The sequence below is a fragment of the Larimichthys crocea genome, unplaced genomic scaffold (assembly GCF_000972845.2).
Source record: "Larimichthys crocea isolate SSNF unplaced genomic scaffold, L_crocea_2.0 scaffold560, whole genome shotgun sequence".
Classification (NCBI taxonomy): domain Eukaryota; kingdom Metazoa; phylum Chordata; class Actinopteri; family Sciaenidae; genus Larimichthys; species Larimichthys crocea.
The window spans coordinates 53060-69468 of NW_020857324.1; positions in this window are offsets into that span (position 1 = coordinate 53060).

The following is a 16409-nucleotide window of genomic DNA, read 5'->3' on the forward strand; positions in this document are numbered from 1 at the left end:
TCTTCTTCCCCTGACACATAAAAATAAAAAGAAATCTGGGGAAGAAATTTCACAGAGAATAAGTTCTTTAATTTCATCAGCACTCCTGACTGACAAGTATCATTATGGATAAAATTATCTTGGTAATTATCTTGGCCAAAGGAGATTTATATCCCTTTGTGAGGGCTGAGAGGGAAAGCATGGAATGTTGAGCTGCGTTTACATGCTTCTCTGCAGCATGGAGAGAAAGTGCTTTGTTAAAATAGCACCCTAATGAGGCGGCGCCACCCCTCCCACTGTGCAGGATCCTTGCCTGGCCTGATCACCCAGAGGGCATTGCTTTTCTTCTACCAAACACAGAGTGGGTGCTGATGAACACGCCTTGACTGCTAAATATGGCACACCATTCACAAATGCGTTGAGAAGGAAACTTTGTTACACTGATTATAGAAGAATAAGTAGAATATCGGAATATTGGTGAATTCTAGTCGTTGTGTTACGAAGGAGTATTAGGGCCAGCCAAAAAAAAAAAAAAAAAAACAGCCAAAAAATAAAAAATAAAATCCGGCACAAGGGAAAAAAGCAGGCAAAAAAAAAAAGCCTATTCCTTATTGACATTACCAACCTTGTTGAGTTCAAGTCGTCAACCTATCTACTAGCCTATTAGCTAACGCTAGCTAGCGTGTTTCTATCTTGATTGTTGTAACTTTTAGTTAGTTAGTTAGTTTTACTTTTTAACTTTTTCAGTTAAATTAGTAGAATATGTAAACTTCATGTGACCTCATTGTATCAATTTTAAAGGACCATAATCCGTGAGAACACCGGTTCCCTGGATCTGGCAAACATGTCAGTCACCATGACAGATTTTCTACGAGATCGGGGGGGTCCACGAAGAAGTCATCGCATTAATGGAGGAGCAAAAGGTGTGTTGTGGCAGCTGTGATGCAGAAGACCAGTTGACATCCAAGTATCCCCCGCGTGAGGTTATGTACTCTCCAGGGGAGGACTGGGACAAAAAATCTGCCCTGGCATTTTGGACCAGACCAGCCCACAACATTTGATAACACACCTTTTCAGTCTTTTAGGTGCAACTGTGCAAGTCTTTAAAACAACATACCTTGAGCCATGCAATGACTTAACAGGAATCAGTGAGAGTGGACACATTAAATACTTCCATACTTGTCATTTATTAACACTATAAATATACACTGCACCACTCAATCACAGTAATGAATCTGAAGGCAGCATTCATCCTATTGGGTGTTCCTATGTGTTTCAGGGAGGAAGAAAAGAGAAAGAGAAAGAACAGTGATGAGAAATGATGGATCAGATCTAGATATTCCAAGAGTGATACTCAATAAATTGTGAACTTACTCAGTCAGAAAGGATGAATAAAGCTGAACACCTGAATGGACTCTGAACTGGTCAACTCTGTATAACACTAGCAATGAACAAAATTATGTCATTTTAAAAAGTGTTATTTTCTTTCATTGTAGGCTAACTTACATTGTCTTTAGCCACCTGGCTACATAAAAACAGCCCATTTTTTTCCAGGCCTAAATAGGAGCTTACCCGAGGACTACTAGTTGAACAAAGAAATTTAGAGTGCTGACTCTTCACTTTTCACTCACATTTTTGGTGAGTGGTGGTGGCTTTAAATATACCTAGGCTAGAATTACTGGAATGTACAAATACCTGCAGCTGCGTTCACATAACAAAGACAAAATGATAAAAAAAATTAAAAGTGAGATTTTCTATCAGTTATGTAACCTACAGTGTCTTAAGCCAGTAGGCTAGCCTAGTACTCACCCCACAAACAATAATAGTCTAATAAGAAATTAGAAGGCTGCCCACTGACTTATTGTTATTGCTGGTGAATGGTGAACAAGTTTTCTCACATTAAAGACTATTTTGTTTAGAATGAAAGTAGGCTACTAAGCTAGGCTTATTTTCTCATCCAGCCAGTGTAGCCTACAATGTCTTACAGTCAAAGTAACGCTAATGCTCATTTCACCTGCATTAAACTAACCAACTTGGCCATAGGGCAATAGACAAATTATTTGATTGACATTTTATCATATTCGTCAAGGGGCTGGGTGGCTTTATCCTACTCGTTGCATTTCATACATGTTCTGACAGTAGTCCAGCTTACTGCAGGTTCAACAACATGCTCCTGTTAAGTGCCACTGCCACCGGCACCACTGTCATCAGCGACGGGATGACGGCCCTGCTGTGGCAAACATATCACTTCGCAGCATCTGCCTGAAGACCAAGCTTCTTTTTGTCCTGGAGTTTTTCTGCGCCACCTTTGCGTTTTCTTTCCATCTCTAACTGATAACGTTTCACCCATCAATAAACTGCACACCGGCGCACCAAGCCAAAGGGGGTTGTTTCATGATATGATTGGGCCGGTCCCCTGTCAGTCAGCGTGTAAGGGCCAGTGGTAAGGAAACAAAGTCTTGCGCAGCCTTTTGGGGTGGTTGTTCAACAGTGTGTTTGGGCTGTGTGATCTACTGGTTATGGGCCGGTCAGACCAATATTTAAAAAAAATAAAATAAAATATCGGGACTAATCGGCCCAAATAGCACGTCGGCCTACCGGGCAAATGCACGGTATGCCAGATTATCAGTCCATGCCTATTCTCTGAGAAGTGGTAACCCACATTTAGCAACCCTTCACTATAGGCCTAATCATATTAACTGCTACTGTGGTCATTTTATCATTCACTGTCATTTTGTCAGTGATTGTAATTGTACAATATGTTTATGTTGATTTGTCCAGTACATGTAACATCTATTGCACGTCTGTCCGTCCTGGGAGAGGGATCCCTCCTCTGTGGCTCTTCCTGAGGTTTCTTCCACATTTTTCCCTGTTAAAGGTTTTTTGTGGGCAAGTTTTTCCTCACTCGAACCGAGGGTCTAAGGACAGAGGGTGTCACTCCCTGTACAGATTGTAAACCCCTCAGAGGCAAATCAGTACAGCTATTAAGATGCAGATGAGAATAGGGCATAAGTGGTGGAAGAAGAAAGTGTGGCCTAAGAGGCCCCTGGTGAAGGCAGGTCCAGGCCAAAAGATTTTTAAATCCAGCTCCCCACTAGAACAGTTTTACACATTACAATGATAGGAACCTCAGTCAGTGCTAAATCTGCTTCTTTAAAAAAAAAAAAAAAAGAAAGAGAGAGAGAGAGAGAGAGAGAGGGATCTGCGTGACTGGGAAGGGGATGCTAGTCAGGTGGGTGGCTGTAATGTAATAAAATTATTTATTTGTCTATGTGGCAGTGGGAGCTCTTGTCTCCCTCTTGCTCTTTGATTCTGAGCCCTGCCTAATTCCGGGGTGTGTGGCTTAATTAGCCAATCATAATTAGGCCGTAGTGTAATAAGGGGTAGCAGGGGCGTCACAGCGCTTTAAAAAGTGGGGGTGTTCTAGGGGTGGCACATGAGCGAAATTATCTGCATTGATTATCGGGAAAATTAACCATATATATGTATAACTAGAAATAATTAAAATGTGTGGCTTTATTGGTGAGTTGATTTACCTTTTATAATTGTGTGATTGCTCGGTTGTGGCGTTGATTATGCCTGTTGTGATTTTATCTTGAAATGGTCGGCATCAAACGAATCACAACAGTCTTAGCTTTCCAACGATATATGGCATGATTAGCTATGTAATTATAGCAGATGTGTATCTTACATGATTGCACATAAATAATGTTAGCTTGATGTTTCCCTCCTCTCACTACAACTCAACTTACTTGACACTTTGACTTGAAAAATGAGTCAATGGTCTGCTGTCTCTTCCTTTTAGACATGGTCTGATCATCAAACTTAGAAGTAGATGTCTGCAAATTAGCAAACCTTCTGTCAGTTACCATTAACTTGACTCGATGCTAAGTTTGTTTGCCACCTGGCTTGGTTAATATTGACTTAAATGTCACAAAGCAAGACATAGTTTTGTTAGTTACCGACAAAATTCCTCATTACTTACTGGTCAGATGACTGTTACAGCCTCTGCTCGCTGTCTGCTTCGTAATAAAGAAATGCAGATAGAGCTCTAAAAAAATGTTTATTTTTTTATTTTTCGCCCGGCGGACCTGGTGGGTTTGGTCAAATGGCTGTGATTGGCTGGATGGCCGGATGGATCTAACTGGACCAATGGGTTTTCATGTAGCCTATGGAGAACTGACGTGCGCTCCGTTTCAGTATGCTGGTGGACCGCGAGGACGGGTAAATGGTTTAAATCTCAGAAAAAGTGTGGGGGGGGGGGGAAATCGTCTTCTTGTAAAAGTGGGGGTGTCGCATCCCCCCCATCCCACACGGGTGCGACGCTCGTGAGGGGTAGGATGGACTTCGGCTCCCCTCTTGCTTGTGACCCGTAGCCACGCCCACCTCCTGGTTGCCTCACTCCGTGCTCACATGAGCAGGTAAGTTAACGGTAGCTTCACCGCTGCGTGATTTTTTAGATGTTGGCTTGGTGTTTTACCAGCAGCGTTGTTCTTATCAGGCAGCGTTGTGTATATTATATAGCGTCGTCATATTTTGTTGGCAAGAGACGTGTGTTCCGATTTGTTTTCTTTTATCCTACAGTGTGGCCCTAGGTACAGTCGTATTTTTAGTAGTAGTGTTGGAGTCAAAACAGCAGTTGGTTTCTTGTGGACCTGTAGCAGGTCCGGTGTGTGTTCATTCAGGTCCTTTTCAGATTTTGGTGTCTCTCTGTTGCTGGTTAGGCTATGGAGGGAGAATTACAAGAGATGAGGGAAGTAATTGCCCAGTTGCGAGCAGATAACGAGAGGCTGCGGCAAGAACAGGCGGCAGCAGTACCTGGCTCTGGCACAGTGCCCTCTACTGCGGCCATGCCCCCTTCTGCCCCTTCCCTTGCCACTGCCCCTTTAGCGGAGAGACTAGTGTTCGTGCCCCGGGAAAGAAAATGTCCTATGTTTCGGGGGAGGAACAGGCATAGGGCTAGCTGAGTGGACCGAAGAGGTACAGGCGTGCATAAGAGCACGTCATCTGTCCACCTCTGATCAGGCTTTCTTTTTGTTTGATCACTTGGAGGGAGAGGCACGCGAGGAGATTAAATTTCGACACGGTGCTGAACGAGGGGACCCAGCTAAGATTATCGCTGTACTGCAAGAACTTTATGGTTGTTCAGATTCTTATGTAGTCCTACAAGATGCGTTTTTTTCTCGACACCAGCAAGAAGGGGAGACACTGCAAGAGTTCTCTCTGGCGCTGGTGAGTTTAATGGCATCAGTTAAGTGGCGTGCACCTAGCGACTTAATAAATGCAGAGGTTTTGTTACGCGACCAATTTGTCGAACATGTTATTGATGGTGCTCTTCGCCGTGAGTTAAAACGGTTTGTTCGTAGACAACCAACCGCTGACATATTTGAGGTCCGAGCTGAGGCGATCAGGTGGGAATGTGAGGGTTTGCCGGTGGGTGTTAGGGGTCGAAGTCACTCTGTCCCTTCTGTACTTGGTCTTCAGTGTGGAGTTAAGAGTGAGCAGCAGTCGGTAACTAATGCACCCCAAGCCTCAGAGTTGAGTGAGATGAGGGAGATGCTTAAACTGCAGCAGGAACAACTGAATAGACTCACCTAAAGCATTTCCCAATTGCAGAATGTTCATCTGCCTCGACGCACCCCTCAGCGTGGCCCTGTCATTTGTAGACGCTGTCAGCAGCCTGGTCACTTTGCGAGGGAGTGCGACCGGTTACCGGCGGCGCCTCGCCCTCATTCCCAGTTGCCTGTGCCCCAACAGACTAGCAGGCAGGCCGGTTTTTCGCAGCCCTCGGAAAACTGGCAACCACCGAGCTGTTGAGGCGCAGCTCGGGGGGTATACCGGTGGGCTCAGAGACTATGTCAGGTGCCCAGAAAGAGGCTTCTCAGCTTGTGGCCTCATGTCCTCATTTGGTGGTAAGAATGGGTGGGATTGAGGTCCCTTGTCTATTGGATACTGGTTCCATGGTGTCCATTATGGTAGAGAGCTTTTTCCTCCAGCATTTTGAACCTTGGGGTCGAGAGAGACTGCAGTCATGCCATTGGCTCCAGCTCAGGGCAGCCAATGGGTTAGCGATCCCCTACATTGGCTACCTGGAGTTAGACATGGAGCTCTGTGGTCAGCGAATGGAAAGGTGTGGAGTGTTGGTGGTCAAGGATCCCCCTGGTGCCGTTTCCGCCCAGGTTCCGGGAGTCCTTGGTATGAACGTCATACGAAGATGTTACCGCCAGCTCTTTGGGCAGCATGGATTGGCCTTATTTGACTCCCCCTTAGTGTCCGCGGCCCCAGAGCACATGATGGAGGCATTGCAAAAATGCCACCAGGCTAACGTGCAGGCCCCAGAGAGGCCTCAGAGAACAGCTAGTAGAGTTAAGGTGCGTGGCAGGGAGACTTGTCGAATCCCTGGTGGTACGATGACGTTTGTCACAGTCACCTGCTCTGAGCAGTACGCCGGCACCACTGCGTTGTTTGAACCCCGCGACTCTGGCCTTCCAGCTGGGCTACTTGCCTCTCCAGCTCTAGTTCGGGTGGAAAGGGGCACCGCCTATGTCCCTATTGTGAACGTAGGGGCTACAGACGTGTTGCTTTATCTCCGCACGGAGGTGGGCTCCTTGGAGGCTGTTAATGTGGTCAGCCTGCCCTCTGGAGTTATGGAGGTGCCTTCAGTCGTGGCCGACGTGTCATCTCAATCAGTCTCTGGTTCTGTGCGGGACCAGATAGAGGCTATGGATCTGTCTGTCTTGTCTGCCGAGGAGCAGACTAAGGTGCGGTCTCTTAAATATGCTTTAGTCTTTTCTACACACGATGGGGATCTTGGTTGTACTAACCTGATCGCCCATGATATTCCTCTGTTGGACGATGTCCCTGTTCGGCAGCGCTACAGGCGAATCCCTCAGTCCGATTATGAGGTAGTAAAGGAGCATATTAATAAGTTGTTGGAAGCACAGGTTATTCGCGAGAGCAGCAGCCCCTATGCCTCCCCGATTGTGCTTGTCAGAAAGAAAGATGGCAGTCTTCGCCTGTGTGTCGATTACAGGCAAATGAATGGCAAAACCAGGAGAGATGCTTTTCCTCTCCCTCGCATCGACGAGTCCTTGGACGCATTGACTGGTGCCCGCTGGTTCTCCACCATGGATTTAGCCAGCGGGTACAACCAGGTCCCTGTCGCAGATTTAGATCGGCCTAAAACCGCCTTCTGTACCCCGTTCGGACTGTTCGAGTGGAATCGCATGCCCTTCGGCCTCTGCAATGTTCCTGGCACCTTCCAGCGATTGATGCAACGGCTTTTTGGCGACCAACAGTGCCAGTCCTTGCTTCTCTATCTCGATGATATTGTGGTTTTTTTCTTCCACTGTTGAGCAACATCTTGAGAGGCTGGAGGTAGTGTTGGGGCGGTTGCAGCATGAGGGTCTTAAAGTAAAGCCATCCAAGTGTGCCTTCTTTCGTCGAGAGGTGCACTACTTGGGGCACGTGATCTCCGAAGAGGGTGTGTCCGCAGACCCGAACAAGGTAGCAGCAATAGCCAATTGGCAGCCCCCCAAAACCATTTCTGAACTGCGGTCATTCCTGGGCTTTGCCAGTTATTACCGCCGTTTTGTGGAGGGCTTTGCCTAAGTGGCTGCCCCTCTGCATAGTTTAGTGGCTGCACTAGGGAACACGAGGGCAAGGAGAAGATCGGAGTGTCTAGTTGCCAGCGAGTGGACAGATGAGTGTCACAAGTGGGCCCTGGCTGAGAAATTCAGGGAGTACCTGCTAGGCCATAAGTTTGTCCCGTCAGCATCCACCTGGGGTTCAGGACTTGGAGTCCCTACTCCCTGTGACCGTCCTCCCCAAACCTTTACGGCTCAGGTGTTAGTCACTGAATGGTTCTCAAAGTTCAGTGTTCCGACCCGTATACATTCAGACCAGGGCCGTAACTTTGAGAGCGTACTCATTCAGCAGTTGTGTGCTCTCTATAGCATTGAAAAGTCTCGCACCACACCATACCATCCAGCTGGCAATGGGCAGTGTGAGAGGTTTAATCGAACACTTCACAACTTGCTCCGCACACTGCCCGAGTCTCGGAAGCGAGACTGGAATTGCTGTCTGCTAGAGCTGGGCGGTATGACCAAAAATTGATATCACGGTATTTTTTTAAATTATCACAGTATAACGGTATCTGACGGTATTTTTTTTTTCGTGGATGTTTACGTGTTAACCCCAATTCCTAATTGTTTAGAGAATACTTACTGCAGGGTTACGCGCCTACCAGGGACGCCTGTGTAGTGCTTTGTGCTGCACTGCCAACGTTACGCAGAGATTGGGGAGAAGATGCACCTTTTACTTTCATGCAATCTTCGTATTCCAGGATATGATTGTGGCGGAGGTGGTGAAGCAAGTTGCTTGTGTTCCCTCCTGCAGCTAAAACATTAGCTCGACAACACTTACAGATAATGCGTGTTTGATCCGCGTCAGATTTTTTAAACCCGAAGTATTTCCAAACAACAGAAACGGCTCCCTTTTTCGGAATGAGTTCTGTGTCTGTGTCATTTTCTTCATTCATGCTCACCGCTCAACTTGCTATTACTACCCTAGTCTTTGCCACTACCACGCTCTCCTGCAGAGTTGGCTTGTTTGGTGTAACACTGAAAAACAGCCCCCGCTCAATCTACCGCTGTGCGACGTTCCGCCGCTCTGTGTAGCCTACATATGCGCGCGCACACGGTATGCGGTAAATGAAAGATTCATATCATAAAAATAAAAATGACCGGTTTACCGGTTCAAAAGGTATACCGCCCAGCCCTACTGTCTGCCACAACTGCTGTTTTCTTACAACAGCACTCCCCATCAGACAACAGGGGAGTCCCCATTCTTCAACTTCCAGTTGACTTCCTGTTGGGAAGAGTGGAGGAGCCAGTTCGTGGTGAGGTTAACGAGTGGGTTCAGGAGCATCAGTCTAGATTGCGGGTAGCCTTTGAAGGTGCCCGTGATAAGTTGAGGATTGCCGCGGAACGTAGAAAGATCCATCATGACCGGCATGTCCGTGACGTCCCATTGGAGGAGGGACAGTTGGTGTGGTTGAGGGACTACAATAGGAGAGGGCGGCATAAGATTCAGGATCGATGGTGCCCTGTGGTTTACAGGGTTGTAAAAGCACAAGCAGAGGGAGGCTCGGTGTATACCATTGCACCAGCTGACAAACTTGACCACATCAGACGGGTTCACCGTACGCTTTTAAAAGCTGTGGTTTGATCTGCCCCCCTCGGTGGTATCTCTGCCCCTCTTTCACCTCCTCCTGACCTGCCACCTGTGGAAGATGAGTCAGGGGATGGTGACTTGTTGGTTCTGAGGCCTGCAGCGTCTTTTGTGACTCCCACTCAACCAGCGGCAGTGCCCCAACATATTCCGGAGTTGCTGCCTTCAACATCTGACCTAGCCTTAACATTGCCAGGTCCTTCGGTGGCACCTGCCGCCATGGCAGCAGATGTCCATTCAGTAGTTCCACCAGGCCCATGCCCTGGTACCAGCAATGCGGCTTTGCGACGGACTGTACAGTCCATGGCTGGTCAACATTCTAATGTTCACCATCTTCCAAGACCCTTGGGGGAATCAGTTCAGGGAGCAGCAAATGTGCTCCATCCTGCATCTAATGCAGTGCTGGCCCTCTTTAGACCATGGAACTAGTTCTCTGATCTTTGCGTGATCCATCATCGGGACGACGATGAAAAAAAAAAGGGGGGGTAGATTGTGGCAGTGGGAGCTCTTGTCTCCCTCTTGCTCTTTGATTCTGAGCCCTGCCTAATTCTGGGGTATGTGGCTTAATTAGCCAATCATAATTAGGCCGTAGTGTAATAAGGGGTAGGATGGACTTCGGCTCCCCTCTTGCTTGTGACCCGTAGCCACGCCCACCTCCTGGTTGCCTCACTCCGTGCTCACATGAGCAGGTAAGTTAACGGTAGCTTCACCGTTGCGTGATTTTTTTTTTTTAGATGTTGGCTTGGTGTTTTACCAGCAGCCTTGTTCTTATCAGGCAGCGTTGTGTGCCCCCCCCGTGCCGAATGCCCCGTGTGTCCAGATGAAAGCATAAAGCTCTCTTCCGAGCGTCAGACTCACCTATCGGTATGTGCACCTCATGATAGCTTGTTAGGCTCGCACACAGGTATGAAGACTAATTGTTGGTTAGTTGATTTTGAGGTCCGGTCTAGCCTGTCACCCCGGTGGTGTCGTCCGTGTCATCCTTTTGAAGTCGGCTTCGACGGCTAATCGCATTCAGGCTGCATGCTCGGCCCTGAACGCCATGGTCTACTGGCCAATGGCGTCGTGATTAACCGGCATCAAACACTATATTAATAGGGTCTCACTCTAATTGTTTATTTATTATTCCGACCCAGGTTTGGACGGACTGCGGGTTGAATCTCAGCTGTTTGTTTTTTTGTTATACAGTGATTTCCGTTATTCAGTCATTATTTACTGAATTGATTTACTGTTTAACTGGTTTGTTTGTTTGTTTGTTTTGGGTTAAGTTTGGTTAGGTCCTTGATTTATGTATTTTTGTTAATTTTGTTTACCTGCACCAGTAGTAGACCTACTGGCAGCTGGTATTGTTTTTCTTAGTTGTTGCCAATTTATGGTTGATTGTTTTCTTTCTCTTTTTGTTGATTTGAATCCCACTGAGTGTTCATCTTGTCCTTTCAGGTGCTGAGAGCTGAAGGTGGTGGTCCTGGTGTCCTTGGTGGTGGGTCCCCTTCTGTGTCTGTGTGTGTGTGTGTGTGTGCGCGCGCGTCGGGCACCCCTGATTTGTTCCTCCTGTTCGTGTGTTTGAGTTACGCAGGTGGTCCGGGTGCTCCTTCCCTGGGATTCCTCTTACTGTGTTGACCTCTCCCTCATCTCCACAAGTAGGCCTCAGCCCTGATAGTGCTTCCCCCTCCTGGTATGAATGGTTGATTTTAAGTAAATTAGTCTTGTTAAATAAAATTGTATTTTTACCATCGGAACCACGTCTCCTTGCCACATTTATGACGAACCTGGCTGCCTTATAGTTAACAAGGCAATCTATTTCCTCGGGTATAATTCCCAAGGTGCCGTTGTCGGACAATAGTAAATATTCCCCCCCTAAGTATTTTCCCTTTTTGTTTTTTTCTTCCTCCCCATTGCTCGCGCCACCACATCTAGCTTGCTAACTTTTAGCACAACACATTTAGGCTAGTGCGGCTGTAAAACATAAGTATTGTGTATTAGGGGTTGTACAGACTAGTCGACTTCACTACGCCACAATGACGTTTAGAGCTTGACGTCGACTAGTCGCTAATCCAGAGAGGGCTGGCTCAATTCGTGGCAGCGGCAGCTAGTAGTGGCATTTCCGGTGCCAGCTGCCACCGGAGCTGGTGGAACAGCTGATCCCGGTACTGCAGCCCTTAGGTAAACGTTACCTGGCTATCCCAGCGACAAGCACGCCAAGCGAGAGGGTTTTTTCACTCGCTGGTAATACCATCACGCGACAGCGGGCGAGCCTTCACCCAGCGCACGTAGATGCGCTCGTGTTCCTGCATGCAAACCAGGACCGAAAAACGTAAACTGTGACTGAGCAGGACTGTGACGATGACAGTTGTTTGGATTTTTTTTGTCCCAGTCCGCGACTAGTCGACGTTGAGTCGACTTTCATCATATTAGTGTCGACTTAAAAAATTCTGAAGTCGTGCAACCACTATTGTGTATGGACTAGGGTGACAGTGCTCAGTGGCATTAGCCAACATTGACAGCATCCGCCACGATCATCCACCACCCCGGCCCGAGTGGGCCACTTTTTTGCCTGCCCTTGTTTGGAAATGAAGGCAATATTCAACTAGCAATGTTCCATCATAGTACTAGACTACAAACATACAGCACTGCTCTCATACAGTTTACAGTTTGCTCAGTACTTACAATCCAGCTTCAAAACAAAATATCATTATACAGTAACATAGAAATACTGTTGTTCCTGACCTATTAGAAACCTCCATAGCTGTGAAGTGAAATGCAAAAAACTGCTTAAAATTACGTATAAATGCGAGTGTGACCACTTTGATTCACAGGTGTCACAGGTGGCTTGTTTGAGCACTCAGGCTTCATTCAGTCTGGCTTAGCTCCACCCACGCACCACCTCTTTGCCCATGTTTGGATTAGCTGGGAGGAAGGGGCTGGCCAAAGACACCACACTGACCTTCAGGAACCTGTGGGTGACATCATGAAGACCATTTTTATTTAGACTGTCTATGGGCATGATGCCCAACTCCACTGAACTAACATGAACATAATGCAGAGATCAGGGGCCTCATGTACGAATACTTGCGTGGATTTCCTACTAAAACTTGCCGTACACCAGAACCCGGAAACTGTCGTACGCACAAAAATATTCAGATGTATCAAAGTGTGCGTTCGCATGGATCCAAGCACGTTTCTTTTGTACATGCCAATCAACGTGGAATTGAGCGCACGTGCAACTCCTCCCTGTCCACGCCCCCATTTACATATGCAAATCTATTTAAATAGGCCCCGGACCTGAGATTCAACTCTTTGTCCGATCAGATAACGCGATGAACAAAGGAAAGAAAATGAATTTCACAGAGTCTAAGCTAAAGATTCTAGTGAATGAAGTGGAGATTCTGTTTGGTTCCCTGTCAACAGGGATAAATATGACCAAAAAAAAGACGTGAGTGGGAGCGTGTGTGTGAGGCTGGAAATGCCGTGGGATCCGAGCAGCGCACACACAGGTGTGGACAGGTGTGGCGCTGCGGCTGACATTTTACGCCCGCTTTTACTGACAAGAATACTGAACACAGGGAGACAATCAGGGGCTTGTTAGAAAGCTCTGCAGCTCTAATTTCACCAGCAGAAAATAAAGAAAACCAAAAACATGATATTTGAATGCGCACATGCCCAAATATGCACTGGCACACTGGCACGGCTTCTGGGTAAGTAAAGAGTTTATTCGTTTAATTGTTTCGTATGTAATCCAGCGTTACATACGGGACAATTAAACGAATAGAAGCCAGCCATCGCGCACCGTGCCAGCCTCCAGCCTGTTCCCAACCATGCTGTTAGTCATAATGAATGAGTCGTGCGTTGAACCAGGCCACCTTGCCACGATGTTAGTTAGCTGCATTCGCGCATCACATATGATTTGAACATTGATGGAATGAAAATGTTTCCTACTTAGATAAACAGCTCCCGCTGGAATTCCCCTGTTGCCAGGAACCCCAGCGTAGTCAGCACAACCCCGAGCTACTCGCCGGCCCCCGTTGCGCTCTCGGGCCGGCCGCAGCTCTGCGCACAACTCCAGTAACACTGGCCTTGGTAACCGAAATCGGCTTATGAGCCAATTATCATGGTTTGCAAGTAAATCCATGCGTTCCTTAAATCGCTCACGTTTGCAAGGTCCTCTAACAACGCTAACGCTGCCATTGTTAATATCATTTTCTTCATCACATTACGCATGCTTTTATATCCACCTATATAACTGCAAACACGTGGGTGTGTTAATTGTTCATAAGTGTGTCTCTGATGTGCACATCACTCTGATGACTACTTGTTTTCACATTATTAACAGTTTCCCAGCGTCACCTCTAAGTGTCGCCAAAGGAACAACAGCTGTAGAAACTGTGCGTACGACAGCTATGAAATTGGCGTGGGGCACGCACATTTCTAAGATTGTTTCACGTTTGATACATTTGAACGTGAGCGTGGGAAAGGACGTACGCCACTTTTTTGTGCGTACGCAAGCTTTGTACATGAGGCCCCAGATGTCCTGTCCAACATGCTCAGTATGAGTGTCTGTTTTTTTTCCAAAACAACTCTTTAGTATCTTGAAAGCTCTGAATGAAGGCTATTGGTAAATTATGTTTTACATAAGAAGGTTTTCAGAAGACCATTAGCTTGCTGCAGTACATACTGACCACGGTGTGCTAATCAGCTCTGAAACAAAATCACTCATCCATAGGCATGCCCTTCTGCTGACAGACACATCCTCCCAACATGCAGCAAAGCTATTAATGCTGAGTAAGATATCCTTATTATTCATCAAACTGAGCTGGCTGCCCAGATAAAGGCTGCAGTGAGCTATAGATAAGAAAGGCTTGATGACACACCCAGAAACACTTAGAACCCAAGTCATTTCACTTCTTTGTCCATGTCTGCCTGTCAGAGTTCTTTGAAAACACTGCAATCAGAACAGGAAGTTGTCCGTCTCACCTTGTGTTTGTTACACGGGTTAGAAATAACTCAATTATCTCAGCATTTAATGACACTATTACAGGGATTTGGTGTTCTGACTATAGGCAGCAGGAATGATTTACTGTTATGCCTTCATTATAACAGCATCTAAATCAAATCAAATGAAATAAAATTTTATTTGTATAGCCCAAAGTCACAAAGTACATTTGCCTCAGAGGGCTTTACAATCTGTACAGAGAGTGACACCCTCTGTCCTTAGACCCTCGGTTCGAGTGAGGAAAAACTTGCCCACAAAAACCTTTAACAGGGAAAAAAGGTGGAAGAAACCTCAGGAAGAGCCACAGAGGAGGGATCCCTCTCCCAGGACGGACAGACGTGCAATAGATTTCACATGTACAGGACAAATCAACACAAACATATTGTACAATTACAATGAATCACAATGAATGATAAAATGATTACAGTAGCAGTGGAACCTGTGATAGAGATAGAGATACATAGATGCACAGCTGCAGCAAATCATAAACTATAAACTGTAATGGAGATATGGTAGCAATAATGATATATGTAGTGGACCACATATATCAGGACCACAGCAGCAGCCACGATCCATGAGAACCTGCTGGACGACAGAGACAGAAACTCCAGGGAAGAAGTTTAGTTAGTAACATGCATTAATGAGACATGTATGTTTACAGATGGTGGTGGTGATGGTGATGGAGGGAGAGAGAGAGAGTTTTCAGGGGGAGGGGGGGAGTCTAGTCCTATGGCAGCATAACTAAGGGATGACCTGAGCCAACCCTAACTATAAGCTTTATCAAAAAGGAAATTATACCAACTGAATGAACCACTGTTTGTGGGGCCTTTTGGTCTTGTTCTGTGCTGTTTCCGTACCAGACAGTGATAGTACAGAAAACAGAGATGGCACCAGTACCTTCATTTTACCACATTTCATTCCATATTTGCAGTTATAAATGCTTTCGCCAAGTAGATTTTGAAGAAAACCCACAAACAAATGGAGTACAAAGCACAGGATATGAGACCATGACGCATGTGTGGGTCGGAACAGATACACTTTTGGTCAAGGTTATGGAAGGATCATGGTCTTGGTTAAAGGTCTAGGTTGTCTTGGTTTTTAAGTTAGTGCTGACCTTTTTTGTCTTTGCCTGACTCCAGGCTCATAATCAGCACTACTAAAATGTGAATCATTCTTTAGTTTATGGAGTGGATACTGCAGAAAAATGAATCAAATATGTTGTCAGTAAATGCAGATTGATTCATATGAACATCTTAAAATAGTATTATGTTGCTCTCAAAACATATTTGCCAAATTGAAAATGAATATAACATGAATATAGTTTTGAGTTTTTGTATTGTGGACTGTAGTGAACAGGCCTTTTGGGCCTTTAGAACAGTTTGACCTTTATTTTCATTTCAGACATGTCTAAACGTTTAACAGCCAGTAACAAGGATTTTAAATGCTGCCAGATGTGTTAACCTACTTGATCATTCACCTCAATAGAATAGCTTACTAAAAAGGTGGATGTAAAGAAGATGCTGAGTTGCAATCTGTAGTTGGTAAAAATACCAACCCTAAAAGCCTGAACCTAATGAGCAGCTGCTCATTAAAAGTAAAGCAACTGCTGATCCTTAATGAGCCTCTTCATTAAGAGCCATTTGGAAAGGAAAGGTCTTGGAGGCAGCCAGGCTGAACACCCCAAGCACCAGAGCAGACTACCTCTATCATGGAAACCATTACAAATACAGGACGTCACTGGATGACAAGGTGTATGTCGGGTGAAGGTGTGCACGTAGACTAGATTAGTCCCCAGTTTAAGGTTACTCTTCTATAATCTCAGATAGTAGCTGTTTTGTGTAATCCTATCTGACCACATGAAACCCTGACACGTCTGTTTTTCTTCATTTAAATTGAATTCATTTAATGCAGCAAGGTGTTTTCAAATCAGCTTTTAAGGTGGATTCTTGAGGAAACATTGAATATCAGTCCCACCAGGATTTCGCGGGCCTTTTTTTAGATAGTTGCGGCCTAAAATGCCTGATGTTGCATGAGATTTTCAAAAAAATTGCGGTGAAAGTTGGGGTGCTTTTTACATTTTTGTTGCGATTTTGTTGGAAAGTTGGGGTGCTTTTTACATTTTTGTTGCGATTTTGTTGCAGGAGGAAATGAAAGTTGCGATAAGTTGCGTTTCGACAGTCGCGCCAGGGGCCCCGTCCTGGGGGCGAGC